This window comes from Octopus bimaculoides, chromosome 3, assembly GCF_001194135.2.
Source record: "Octopus bimaculoides isolate UCB-OBI-ISO-001 chromosome 3, ASM119413v2, whole genome shotgun sequence".
NCBI lineage: Eukaryota > Metazoa > Mollusca > Cephalopoda > Octopoda > Octopodidae > Octopus > Octopus bimaculoides.
In genome coordinates, this window is record NC_068983.1 from 99,419,601 (window position 1) to 99,434,321 (window position 14,721).

Below are 14,721 nucleotides of genomic sequence, written 5' to 3' on the forward strand. Positions count from 1 at the left end.
GGACTTTCCCTGTCTTCATATCCTTAATTATTTTATCTACCAAGGTATTATCAATTTGGATAGCTGGTGTTATATGGACTGTTAGATATGTAATTCTATATATGGCGGACATGACTTTTGTTTATTCATAACGAACATTGGTTGAGTGCGTTCTTTGTATGTAATTGAATAAATGTAATAATTAAATTTGTATAACTCGTTGTGTTATCTCTACGAGTCTTCCGAGGGAAACATAACAGCTGGTCCCTCAGTTTGGTCAATATTTGGCAGGCTCTCTTCCTCCCATTCATTCTCAACATTCAGCAGTCTTTCAGAATGGCATTTCTGAGCCTCTTTCTTTGCAGAATCATTAAAAGTAAGTGCACCATCATCCATGCAGACACATTTCTCTCCTATGACATCATGATTTTCTCTCACACATTGTCTTGCAATCTGAAATACTTCAGTTCGTTGGTCCTCATGGCACTGAACATAAGAAAACTTCTTTTCTGCTTCTCTCTTGGCTAGATATACCTGTCTCCTAGCTTCCCTTCTGTCTATCTGATACAGTTCCCTGCTACCCCTTCTCTCCAGGCTTGTTTCTTTGCTCTAATGGCCCTGTCTACCGCATCATTCCACCACCATGTTACTCTAAGTCTGATTGGGAGTTTGCACCAGCTGCAGATTTGGTCTGTGGCACTCAGCAGGCTGTCCCACAGGAATTCCCAGTTGCCTTCTATGTTACAAGTCTGTAGCTCTCATTAAATTCCTCAATTATGATGTCCCTAAATCTCTGACCATATGAAGAGTCTTTAAACTTTCAAATCCTTCTTTTCCAGATTGGTCTGCTTCTTGGCATCCCTGGAGTCTAAAATCACTAATGTCTAGTCTATGTTGCAGGGTACATTCATCATCAGAGAGGGTCTTTCTACTTAAGAGTAACCATGCATCCCACTGTCTGGTGAGAATGTAATCGATCTGGCTAGCACAGTCACATGATTCATTGGTTATCAGCATGCCGGGTAAAATGCTTAGCAGTATTTCATCAGTCTTTATATTCTGAGTTCAAAGTCCGCCAAGGTTGACTTTGCCTTTCATCCTTTTGGGGTTGATAAATTAACAACCAGCTGCATTCCGGGGTCGATCTAATCAACTGGTCCCCTCCTCAAAAATTTTGGGCCTTATGCCTAGAGTAGAAAAGATGCCAGTACAATCATTTGTGGGAGACTTGACACAGAAACTATTTTTACACCAAAATGCATGTTGTCGCTGTAGCAAAACAGTGCAATATTTTAAAGCCAGCAGAGAGAAAAGTGCATTAGCTGATCTAATTACAGCATACACAAAGCTACTCACATCAATACACAAGGCCACCACAATTATAAACTTTACAAAAAGCACTCAAACCCTCTCTGAACATAATTATCTGCAAGATTCACCGGAAATCAATAATGGAAAAGATATTCAATGTGCTTTGTCCCCAAATTCATTCTAGAGAATATAAAATTTAAGAATTTTCTTGTTAAATATATATGCCTTACTCTTTTTGATATTAACCCAATTGAGACCATTCCTATTCTTATTAAACAAACCTCTTATTTTAAAAACTGGAGCTTTGTATAATAGAGATAGGAATGGTCTCAAGTGGCATCAAAATTTCATGTTAGTATACTTTCCAAACAATTTAATTATGAAGTTATTTCACTAAATTCTTTATTTCCAAAATTGAAACAAATTCAGTGTATATCAACAGAAATATGGTAAAAAAGATCGAATATATGCCAATAATGTTAAATGTATGCATGAAACATGTCCCAAGAAAGTTCCCATGCAATAAAGAACAAAATCACAAATGAATTATTAAACAGGTAACTCAATGAAAAAGAAAGAACCAGACACGGATATCACTTACAGAATAAAGTTCTTTGAAGAAGATAACCAATCAGCAAAAGAAGCAAGTCCTGTGGTAAGCTTCGGCACAAGTATCACCATTTTTGAAAAGAAACATCTTGCGTGCTTTAAGAAATAGACCTGTTTTGTAAAAGAAGTGAATTTCACAAAGTGTATGTGCGCATGTGTGTACCAACATCTTAAAGCACTCGAAGGATTTTCGTGTCATTTGACTGTGGCCATGCTGGAGCATCACAGTGTGTGTTTTCCACATAAAACCATTGGTATCAATGTTAATTTACAAATTGTGTGTGTGTATACGTGCCTCTGTGTGTGTGTGCATGTGTGTGTGTATGTATGTATGTATGTATGTGTATATATATATATATATATATATATATATATATAAATCCAAATATGAAAACAGAAAGAGCTTAGCACATCTTTAATGACTATTTACAATTGTTCTGGTACCACTCTGAATTTAATGCCATTGCATGCAAAAGTTCCATATGAAAAGTTACATAATATTTGTGGTTTTAAACAATAGAGTGGCACTTCATCAGACTTGTATCAAAAAGTGTGCTCTTGCATTATGCAGCAGTTGAGCATTGTATGTTGCTTACATTAGGAGGAAACAATAATTTTGACATAAGAATAAAAATGGTGAAAAAGCAGACAGAACCTAGACAATAGTAATACCAAATCAGATAAAGATAAAATTAGAAGAAAAGAAGCTGTGTGTGATGTGTTTTCAGGAACCTTTATTCTAAAACATAATAATTACACGTTCTCTTGAAATGTTATATGTGTTTGTGTGGGTGAGTGTATATGTGTGTAGGCATAACAGCAACGAAAAAGGACAATAACACAGAATGTTTTAATCCTATGACAAGTAAGTTGGTTGTAGGCATGACTCCTGAAAGAAAAAACATTCTTCAAAGGTTGTGAAACAAAATATTTCTAAATTCAAAATGGCAAAAGTGAAAGTAATGTCCCAAATACAAGGATTGTCTTATTACTGCATCTACATTTAATTTTTTTTATTTTATTTCTGTCAAATTATCCAAATTCCAGAAATATATTACCCATCTGTATGTTGTGAACGTATAAATTATCATATATATCCAAATCCCCCTGTAGTGCACAGATCGCTTCCTCTATCTACTGGGTTTCCTGCTGCTTTAGCTCTGCTTTTTTACAAACACTCTGAGACCATACTGGGTGTATAGTGACAGATGAGAAAACATGTGTGCATAAATATCAGAAAGCGAGGAGGCTACATGATAGTTTCCTAATTTGGGAAGATAGCATAGAGAGAAAGATGTTATTTTTCATTAAAAATGTTTTAACTAACACATACATATCTAAATAAAAGCCACACCTAAAATGATCAACATAAGCATGGCCTGTTCATGTACTCTCTCTCTCTCTCTCTCTCTCTCTCTCTCTCTCTCTCTCTCTCTCTCTCTCTCTCTCTCTCTCTCTCTCTCTCTCTCTCTCACACACACGCACGCAAAAGTTTGGTAATGGAAACAGGAAAATAGAACTCAAAGCATGAGTATATATACATCTTTTATGAATAATTGATGAAATTTACAGAAATGGAAATTAATTAGTTTCCAAACCACATAATGCTGATGAAATAAAAATGTATATAAACGTGCGCTGCATTATTCAGTAAAATGTCTGTGTAATTAGAAAAAAATGACAATGTATTCATAAGTTTACGGTTTGCCAATCATAAGCGTGTTTGAATGTCAGTTTACCAACTCTAAGAAATTACAAGAATGTTTGTATGTATAACAACAATAATGGATCATAACGAAGGACAAGTGTCTGAAGCATCAAGACCCTTTCCTTCTCCTTTCAAGCATTAGACTAACATCTTTGTAAAAATTTGTCCCTCTTGTATTTTCCTTATTTTTACTCATTTTCTGTGTGTGTGTAAATGTTTGTGAGAATATTTTTTTTATGTTGTAATAAAAACAATTTTATACTAAATTAAAATATTACTTAATAGTTGGGGTTGAGTACATATATATATATATGTTCTCTACCAAAAACATTATTATAACAACATAAAAACAAGCATATATATATATATATGTTCTCTACCAAAAACATTATTATAACAACATAAAAACAAGCATATATATATATATATATATATATATATATCTATATATATATATATATATATATACACACACACACATACATACATTCTTTTGCTCTGTAACACATTTCAGTTCAAAGGCTGTGGCCATGTTGAAACACTGCCAGTGTTATCACCTTTTCAGTAGCCATTCATATGTAATTGGTTTTTGATGTAGGAGGGCGTTTGATATTGCTGCTCTCTTCTGACTTATTTGCTGTGGTGTAGGTTCATCTGAGACTTTGGACAGCAGGAGGTCAAGGTGTTTCTTGAAAACATCTACCTCTACTCCATGAAGATCTCTCAGATGTTTTGGTGAGCTATTAAATAGCTGTGGTATTAAAACCCCAAGCTATTGCAGTATGTGGTCCTTACACTAAGCAGGGTGGCAGTAACCTCTGAAACAGTGTAGTGACATCCAGTTCGGGGGCTGGTATAGCTTTCAATGTCAAAGTTTGGTGTCAACCCCTCCAGGATCTTCCATATGTATATCACTACATATCTCTCCCATCTTCACTCCAGGGAGTAGAGTCATAGCTCTTTCAGCCTCTCCCAGTAGCTCAGCTCTTCTACTGATGCAATCTTCCTGATGTAGCAACTGCCTCAAGTTTTGTTATTGATTTGACACTGTGGGGTGACTGCAATTGAGAGCAGTAGTCCAGATAGCTGAGAACAAATGTTCTCCATGGAACCTACATACTTTCCTGGTCCCTTGTTCTTAAAGTTTTCAGAATCCAACCAACAATTTGCCTGTGCATTGCTACCATATAGGTGATATGCACATGAACTGAAGCATTGTTGTTCATATCAATTCCAAGATCACGCATTCTACTTGACTCTGAGATTGCCACTCTTTTGGGTCCATACAAACATAATTTTCACTTTTAATTCTGATGTACCCACAAAATATTGCCCCATTTCCACACTGGTTATTGTCTATACAATGATAGTTATATACCAGAGGGTTTGGAAATACAAATTTAAGATGGGACAGAATTCAACATGGAGTATAACATCTTAATTTGCAAGATGAATCACAGCAAGTTTTATATAAATTAGTATATATTTAGTATGTATGTATATATGTATGTATGTATATATATATATATATATATATATATATATATATATATATATATATATTTACATATGTGCATATACATATATGTGTGTGTGTGTGTATATATATATATATATATATGTATATAATTGTTAAAGAGGACAACAAATGTTAAGGCAAGGCAAACATCTCAAGTCATATACATTATTATTATTGGAAAAAAATATATCCTTGAATATGGGATATTCCATCATGAGAGACAAATAGGGAAAATGAGAAGGGTATATATACCCTTTTCATTTTCCTTATTTGTCTTTGATGACGGAATATCCCATACTTGGGGATATCACAGAAACAGCTGTAAGACTGAATTTTTTTCCAATAATAATAACAATGAATATGACTTGAGATGTTTGCCTTGCCTTAACGCTTGTTGTTCTCTTTAACAATTATATATCTGCTGGATCAGAAATCTGCAATAGCTCCATAAATACTGTCTCGGCTATAACCTTGGAGCTCTAGTAATCCGTTACAACACTTACGTAGTGTACCTAATCATTTAGTTCACTTGTAAACTAAACCCCCATACTTTGTATATATATATGTGTGTGTGTATAAATGTCTATATATATGCATGTGTGTGTGTAATTATATATATCAATATGTATGTGTGTATGTATATATATACATGGTTGAACGAATGTCAGAAAATGTTTTGGTTTGGCTTAGAATGTCTGAGGTATTCTTCATTGAGATCACTCAACATTTTGAATGAGGCCCTGTTGTTTTTAACACACAAGTCTTTTTGAGAAGTTTCTCTGGAGCAAAATATTAGGGTTAGTGTCATTCCACATTTGTAAATACATTGTAGGCAACTACAGAAGTGTTCGCCCTCACTCTCGACTTTGTTTCTTTATAAATTTCTGAAAAATGCATATTTTAATGGTTTTTTTATTTATTTTTTTTTTTTTTACAAATATGTTTCAGGTAGTGTAGATTACAGTTATGTTGGAATTTGATGGGGGAAAGTATTTTTTTGTTAGGTTGGACTGATAATTCATACACTTCATCAAAATGTATGAGGAAGCAAAGTCAAAGTGAGGAGCCACGCATCTATAATTATGCCACATTATGTTATACACTCCTATTTGTGTGTGTGTGTGTGTGTGTGTGTGTGTGTGTGTGTAATGTGATGGTACATGACCTAGTGGGTAGGATATTACACTCACAATTACTAGATCATGATTTCAATTCCTAGACCGGGTGGTGCGTTGTGTTCTTAAGCAAAACACTTTATCTCACATTGCTCTGCAATCACTTTGACACCTGATGCATGGTACACTGTGCACCTGTTAAAACAATGTCAATTTGATGGAGAGAGTGAGCTATTGTGCAACATGAACATTTGTGCACCTCGTTTAGCAAAAGCTGAACATATATATATGTGTGTGTGTGTGTGTGTGTATATATATATATATATATATCAAGGGCGTATATTCTGAGTGTACTAGGTGTGCACTACACACCCATCGAAAATGGCAAATTCATTATAAATATTAACCTTAATCATTAATTTAATCATAAATCTTAATAGAAAACTTTTGTTATACCCTTGCTTGAAATTTGGTGGCCCACCTCACAGTACATTGTATCATAATATGGTACAGGGCATTTTGTAGGATAATGGAAGAAGGGCAAAAAATTAATGGCAAAGGCTGTGCAACAGCTTTGACAGTAGTTTTTAATGCTTCATGTATATATTGAGAAAATGTAAATTTACTTGAGTCTCTATGCTTAAAATAAAAAACGGGGGCCCTTCCAGATAAAGTACTTTGTCAGGAAGCACTCTCCTTGCCTTGCTTCATCTGATTACCACCAATTTCGAAGTCTACGGTCATCTTGGTAGACTGGTTCTCAAAATGCATGGAGTGGAAACTACCCTCTGTACATCTTTTCTCACCAAATGAAAGCAATTTTACACAAATGGTTTTAGAAAGCTTATAAATTATTGCAAAAAGGTCATCAATTGGTTATGATAATTATGTTAATGAATGAATTTTAATAAAATATGAAATTTAGAAAACTTTTCTTCTCACACAATACTTGGGCATTATTTATAGGATAACCTGAAATATTCTTTGACTGTGACAAACCTGAACAACATGATAAAATTATTGCTAATATAAGGTTTCAATTACCACGTGAAGAACAATACTTGCAAACTTTGCAATTTTATTGAAAAGAAATGAGCATAGCGGTGTAATTTTTCTTGTAGAAAGTTCTGCACTGTTGTGTCTACACAATGAAAATTGAAGGGCATGAAAATGTGAAAGTTGCATGCTACAAAGGCAGCAAAGTATAAGTTTTTGAAGTTTGACTGTTATTGGTAAATGTGTAATTCATGTTGTGTCATTGCTAGCTGTTAGAACTGTCAGTCGTTGTTGCTGGTTCTTCTGTAAAAAGCTGGTATGTGAGCTGTGAGCTATCAGTGACTAAGTGTACTTGATAAAAGGTCATAATTACTGATTGGTTATTGGAAATGGCTGACATTGAGCTGCTGCTGTTACTATAAGATTCTATGTCTTTCAGTGAATAGGCATGCTAGCTAATATAGCATCACACTAACAGCTAATTGGTTGAGAAGAATTAACTCAAAATTAATTTCAGTCATAAATTAAAGTTGCAGTTGCGACTTCACTTCATTAACATGCTACGGATATGGTCTTCTCTTTCTTAAGACCTTATACAAGTTTATATTGCAATAAAATGTTCCGATATATAACTTGAATACATACATATGATATATTTCTTATGATCAAATTGTCTTCATCCTATTTTTTTTTATGCTTGTGTTATAATATTGTCATAATTTCTGTTATTTCAGATACAGCAACAGAAGAAAACTCTTCATGAAAAATACAGGATTCAAGAAGAATAAATTTTTGTTTGAAGTTTAATAAAAAAAATGTAATTGTTATGAGACTGCTATCTCATTTACCCCCATCTCATCAATCCATAATTTGTATATCCTAATCTTTTTGCCCCTTAAGTTGTGTATTTTCATCTGTTTGATCCTATGTTTCCTCACATCACAAAAAATGAATTTATTTTCCAAATTTTAAAAAATATATTTTTGATTAGCTTTAAATTTTTTGTTTGGAAAATAATGTCCGTTATAAATCTCTTCATCTAACAAATGTGGTGATATTAGTTGGATTTAAAGTTGAGGTAATTCTGTACCCCAACATATCACAGGCTTTTATTCAGAGGAAAAAAAATTGATCACAGTATTGTAAGGCATCAATTAAACCAAGCCTCTGTTGGTAACAGTGGTAAATTCTACCTCCCTATTTACAGTTAGTTGGCACATCTATCAACAGATAACATTTGTTGGGTTTTTGTTTACATTAAAGGCTGAAACTATCAGTTGTAACTATATTGATGTAAACATTTATTTTATATTGATCATTATTTCCTTTAAAAATCATGAACTTGTATTTATTAATTTTAATAAAATGCAAATGGTCAGAGCTTCAGAAAGAGAGAGATATTATATCAGCCTGGTCAACAGCAACTGTCCATTTAACAAAGACCTTATATTTCTTAAATTTCTCTTAGAAATAGGATAAGATAAGTATAACCCTTAAGATCTAAAGTAGGTATTTCTCTTGTTGTTTATCCTCGGAATTTTCCATGCCAACTACGGAACATTATTGTACATTTACTTATTTGATTGCCTCCTCATCGCTTCAGCAAATGCTGTGAAGTCTATGTCTTCAGTGAGGAGGCTAATAAGACTGATTCATGCCAGATTTATTTTCTGTGCTTATCAGAATCATTAAAATAACATTGGTCATTTCCTCACTGAATAATTATTTTTGATTAGGGGATCTTTTCGTTTGGCTGCCACTTTTCAATATCTTCAATTTTGGTTCCAATTGATTTCATATTCGGTGTAATGAAGTAGTTTTGTATTCTAATAATTGACATGAAATTCATTTTCACCATAAATCAATTGACAAAATGTTATTAGCTTTTAAAATTTGAAAATTTTGGATAGTTTTAGCCAATCATAAGCCACAGACACATTCATGCCTGTTTCCATAGTAACAAGTCAAACATGAGAACCCTTTTATCTGTGAGAAAGCACATGTGTTGACAAATATATTCTATGGAAAATCACATGCAGTTGTGAAATGTGCTAAAAGTAATTTTTTTTTTTTTTTTTTGAGTTATCATGTGAATTTCCTTGTGTAGAATACAAATAAACAAAAATTTTCTGAAAATTCCAAAAAATAGAAGAATTGCATCAGTATTTCATTTGTTTACAGTTTCAGATTAAAACGTGCTATTTTCAGAATATTGACATGTGCAGTCATGCCCAAAATGACAGCTTCTAAATCCTGTTTTCTGGCTGGGTAAAAAATTATCAAACTTTAAACCTCTATAACTTTTTTTTTACAAATTTTTCTGGAAAAAGTGAAATACCTCCTGAGATTCATGTGGAAAATTACATTAATACACCAAATTTTAAAATTTTCAATAAACTCTAAAATTTCCAAAGGTGCAGCCAAACAGAAAAGGTCCTTAATGCTGTTCACAACAACAAGTATGTGAATGGTAACTTAACTATTGTTTTTCATATGGATGATGGAATCTTTGATTAATTTATCCTCTACGTTTGAATGAATTTGTTATATTATACAGACAAGAAAGTAATATTTCGAATATGGTATCACTGTGAAAACAGCAGAGAAATTGGGTATTATTACCCTTGTGAGATAGAAAAAAAGTTGTCAACAAACAGCCACGGGACATGAACCCACAACTTTCAGAGACCGGCTGAGTACTTTACCATTAAGCTAAACTGCCTACTGACAACAATCTCCATCAAATTTAAATGCTAAATATATAGCTGTTTTGAAATGCAACAACAACATATATATAAACTAACTTATGTTTGCTTTTTAGAAGCGCCGAATGTGTATTGTATTATACAGACAAGAAAGTAATATTTCAAATGCAGTAATGCCATGAAAACAGCAGAAAAATCGGGTGCAAGATGGAAAAAAGTTGTCATGGGACAACTTTTTTCCATGTTGCAAGAGTAATAATTTCCATTTTTTTTGTTGTTTTCACAGTGATACTGTGTTCCAAATATTACGTTTTTGTCTTATACAGTTTGTCTTATATGAAACACATCTGATGCTTCAAGAAAACAGATATAAGTTTGTTTATATATATATATGTTGTTGTTGAATTTGTTATTATTTCTTAAACTTGAATCCAGTTCAAAATGTTAACATCCTGTTTTCCTTTTCTGATTTATCAATGAAAATATATTTCTTATAACACAATAAAACAAACAAGTTAACATCGTTAATGTTGTTTCCAATTTATCTCATCTTATTCAAAATCACCTGCAACCATAAACATTGAACTTCTTCTACTCAGAATTGATTCAATTTCTGTACTAGAGAATCCACAAGAATATTGCAAAAATAAAAGCAAATACATGATTAATTGAAAAGAGAGGAGAAAGAAAACGGAGAGAGAAAAAGAGGATAAGGCAAAGAGGGAGAAAGAAAAAAGGGAAGAGAGAAGCATCTATGACATGAGGTAGAGGGAACATAATATTTATTATTTGATTAAAAAGTTAGTTGAAAGTAGTGATGATATAGAGGAGGAGGTTAAAGAAAGGCAGAGAGTAGGGGTGGGGGAGATGGAGGAGGTGGTGGTGATTGGATAGTGAAAAGTGTATTTTTTATTTTAATTGAACTAAGTTTTGTTATACCACCTATCACTTAACACATGCACGTAAGTGCAATTCCATGAAATATTCATGCTTATTTACGTGGCAGATATATGCAATTTAACTAAAGGCTGTATCATATATACGGGATGTTTTTTCTTTTGTTTATGGGGAAAGTAGGAAAATAAGAATGGATATTTATTTCATGAATGTTGTGTATTAAGTCTATAAAATTCTGCATAAAGTACATATATAAAGTGCATTAAGTAATCATTGTATTCCAATTTCCTTCACTTTTCAATGAAGTAGATGAGCGACTATCTTTCCATACAGATGCAACACAGGCTACGCTTTCAGGTTTTTTGGATAAAGTTTTCATAAATAACCCAATAGGTTTACCATTAATTCCATGAAATATTCATGGATCCTGCTAGTAGTTCTAACCATTATATATATATGTATATTTTGAGAATCCTCCTAATGTATAAGGCTGTTTATTTTTCATTTTGAAAAATATCCTATTCCATACTTGATAATATAAAGCATTTTTTTTTAAATGAAAGTAATTTATTAAAACAGAAGACAAAACACGTGTGCATGCACATGCACATACACACACAAACTGAATCATGATTTCTCTAAATTTCAAAAAAACTTATTTGTCTTGGCAAAATGCAGTTGTAAAATTATTACAAAGAATAGTAACGTCTAATCCAGTCATGGACAAACTGCAGCCCAGTGATCTTCCTGAATGACATGCCTAATGAAAAATTACTTTCAATTTTCTCATGTGGTCCACTTCTTAAAAAAGGCTGTCCATGCCTGGTCTAATCCAAAACATGAAAACCTTGTTCATTCTGAAATACACCTTACTTTTCATGCCAAAATCACACCTTTTTCCCTCATCTGTGTCTATCTTTCTGTCAGTCTGACTGTGTGAGAGAGAGAGAGAGAGAGATCTCATTCTTCCATTTATAGATGGTCTCTCATCTCCACCATCTTATATCATTCTCCCTTTCTGGCTACGTCACTTATTAGTCCAATGGAAAGTATTACATATAGCTATAAATATGGTAATAAGGGAAATGCTGCTTGTTAATGATCACACACTTGTATCCCATAGTGCAGAGCACATGCTGAGACTGCTTGGATGCTTTTGGTAGTTCAATCACAAAGTTTGACTTGGATATTAACAGTTGGAAGACTGAAATTCTCTATCAGCTAAATCCTGACATGACACAATCTGAGTAGAGGCAAACTACATTTAGCTATCTCAGCACTGCAAATGGTAGTGATGGTGGACTTAATAAAGAAAAAGACCACAGTATGTGTAAGGCCATACTGATCAAGAAAGCAAGTGTAGAACAACAAACATGTTATGTATTGGATAACAGTATTATCCACCTTATTGTATGGAGTGAAGGTGTGTATGTTATATGGCTTTGTATTAAGAAGCTCACTTTGCAACAACATTGTTTTGGGTTCAGTCCTATTGCCTTGCATCTTCGGCAAGTGTCTTCTGCTATGGCCCGTAACCCTGGGTCGACCAATGCCTTATGAGAGAATTTGATAGACAAAAAACTGTGAATAAAGCTTGTCGTGTGTGTGTGTGCACGTGCATGTGTGTGTGTGTTGTGTTTGCTACCGTTTGACAACCAATGTTGGTTTGCTTACTTTCCCATAACTTGGCAGCTTGGCAAAAGATACCAACAGAATGAGTATCAAACTTGAACAAAGGAAAGTAGTTTAACTAAGCCCTTCAAGGCGATAACCCAGTATGACTGCAGCCAAATGACAGAAAGAAATACAAGACAAAAGATTAAAAACAACAACAACATAAAACCCTGCATGCAGTCATGTTGAGTCATTCGAGACTCAACATGAATGTCACATAGAAGGACGAGGCCAGGAGCCTCATTTTAAAGAAAGCCAAGTTCCCTTACATAGAAGAGATATTAGTGCAGCGAAATCTCTCATGTCCAAAGAATGAAAGAAATTCAGTTACGAAGGTGAGTACACTTCTCACAGTTAGCCTCTGAATTGAGAAATTATTACAGACCTGATTGAGATACAAGGATGCGATTAAAGGCAACATAATGTGATTATATATTGATACTCATGGCTGGACGACAGCAGCTCCTGTGGAGGAGAGTGCTAGAGTCATTGTCAGAATCGATAGACAAATGATGATGACAGTGGTGAGAATGACAATGACGATGTATCATCATCAATATCATCATCATTTAATGTCTGTTTTCCATGCTGGCATGGGTTGAACAGTTTGACTGAAAACTAGTAAGGTAGGGAGCTGCATCAGGTTCCAATCTGATTTGGCAAGGTTTCTACAACTGGATGCCCTTCCTAATGCCAACCACTCTGAGAGTGTAGTGGCTGCTTTTTACGTGACACCAGCATGGTGCCAGTTACGTAACACTGGCATTGGCCATAACTACGGTCTCACTTGGCTTGACAGGTCCTCTCAAGCATGGTATGTTGCTAAAGGTCACGGTCCCTAGTCATTGCCTCAGTGAGGCCCAATGTTTGAATGGTGCTTTTCACATGCCACCAGCATGGGTGCCAGTTATGCGACACTAGTATTGGTCACGACTACGATTTCACTTGGCTTAACAGGTATTTTCAAGCATAGCATATCACCCAACATTCGAAGGGTGCTTCTTTACATGCTAGTTGCTTTTTTTTGTGTGCTAGATGTATAGTAATAATAATCTGATTCGGTCAACCAATCATTCATATTTATGAGAAAAATAATAAAGCTGACTTGTATGATAAGTCCAATGCATCGAAAGTCTATTTACTAGCATTTGACAATTGATTGATCATTAAAACATACCAGAATTAATAGTGTGAGTCAGATTAAACTTCATCAGTTCGTGCTATGATGGTGCAATTTAAATGGTGTTGAGTTGGCATAATCACCAAGGTTGCTTTGTAGTTGGGACTTCTGAAGAGTGAGATACTTCTTGGAAGAGGACAAGGTGTGGGGTATGGGCCAGGATGCAGGACAGCTCCACTACATATGTTTGAAGGTAATGGAAGGGATGTTGTCAGGGGTAATGACCTTGCTGATTTCAAAAGACTGGAGATATTTCTGTGCACCTTGCTTATACAACATACACGTTAATACAGAAACATCCTATTCTTGTGTGTGTGTGCGCGTGCACGTGTGTGCATGCATGTGTATGTATGTATGTATGTATGTATGTAATGAATAGCTTCCTAGATTTCAACCCTTGGTTCGAAACCAAATCTACAATCAAACAAAAAAGAACAATCGTATCTTTCACTCCACAACAGATCAAAGAAACAAAATCACTTCTTACAAAAGAAGGTGAAAATTTACAATTACACATCCCTCAGAACATAGTAGAACAAACAGAAGAAAAAACAATAATCTACCAAATTTTAAGTATAAAAACAAAAAACCCAAAAACGCAGCACAGGAAAAAACAGAAAAGTGCCTTCGCCCTGTATGGCCACATAAAGAATATATCAATTGGTAGCATAAATTTGCCACTGTTCAAGTTCGTTTCCACAACAAAAAATTAGCGAAGCAGTTTTCGACACTCACTCTTCGCGCTGATCAGCTGATAATGATACCCAGCTATCTTGGGCAATAAAGAATGTGTCTCCAGAGGTAGAGACCCAATGGTTGGTATCTGCCATCTGTTTCGAAATGGAGGAAGCTAATATTTTAGAAATTGCTGTCCTTGAACAGCAAAACTGGGTAGGTAAAAAGATCGAAATACTTCTACAAGTGTGGCGTCCCATATAGGACGCCACACTTGGATGGCTATTATGTTACGATTCTATATTGCTACTGTTTACATTTCACTCAGAGATTTAATAGAGACTATATATATA

The 14,721-nt window shown here is 34.3% G+C and overlaps 1 long non-coding RNA gene across 1 annotated transcript; it reads left to right on the forward strand.

The window, feature by feature from the left end:
- The first annotated feature begins 1,653 nt into the window (after window positions 1-1,653).
- LOC106880940 (uncharacterized) lies at window positions 1,654-10,470 on the forward strand. The gene is made up of 2 exons (XR_001410794.2): window positions 1,654-1,945; window positions 7,972-10,470. It is a non-coding gene; the product is annotated as an uncharacterized LOC106880940 (long non-coding RNA).
- Window positions 10,471-14,721: the final 4,251 nt, after the last annotated feature.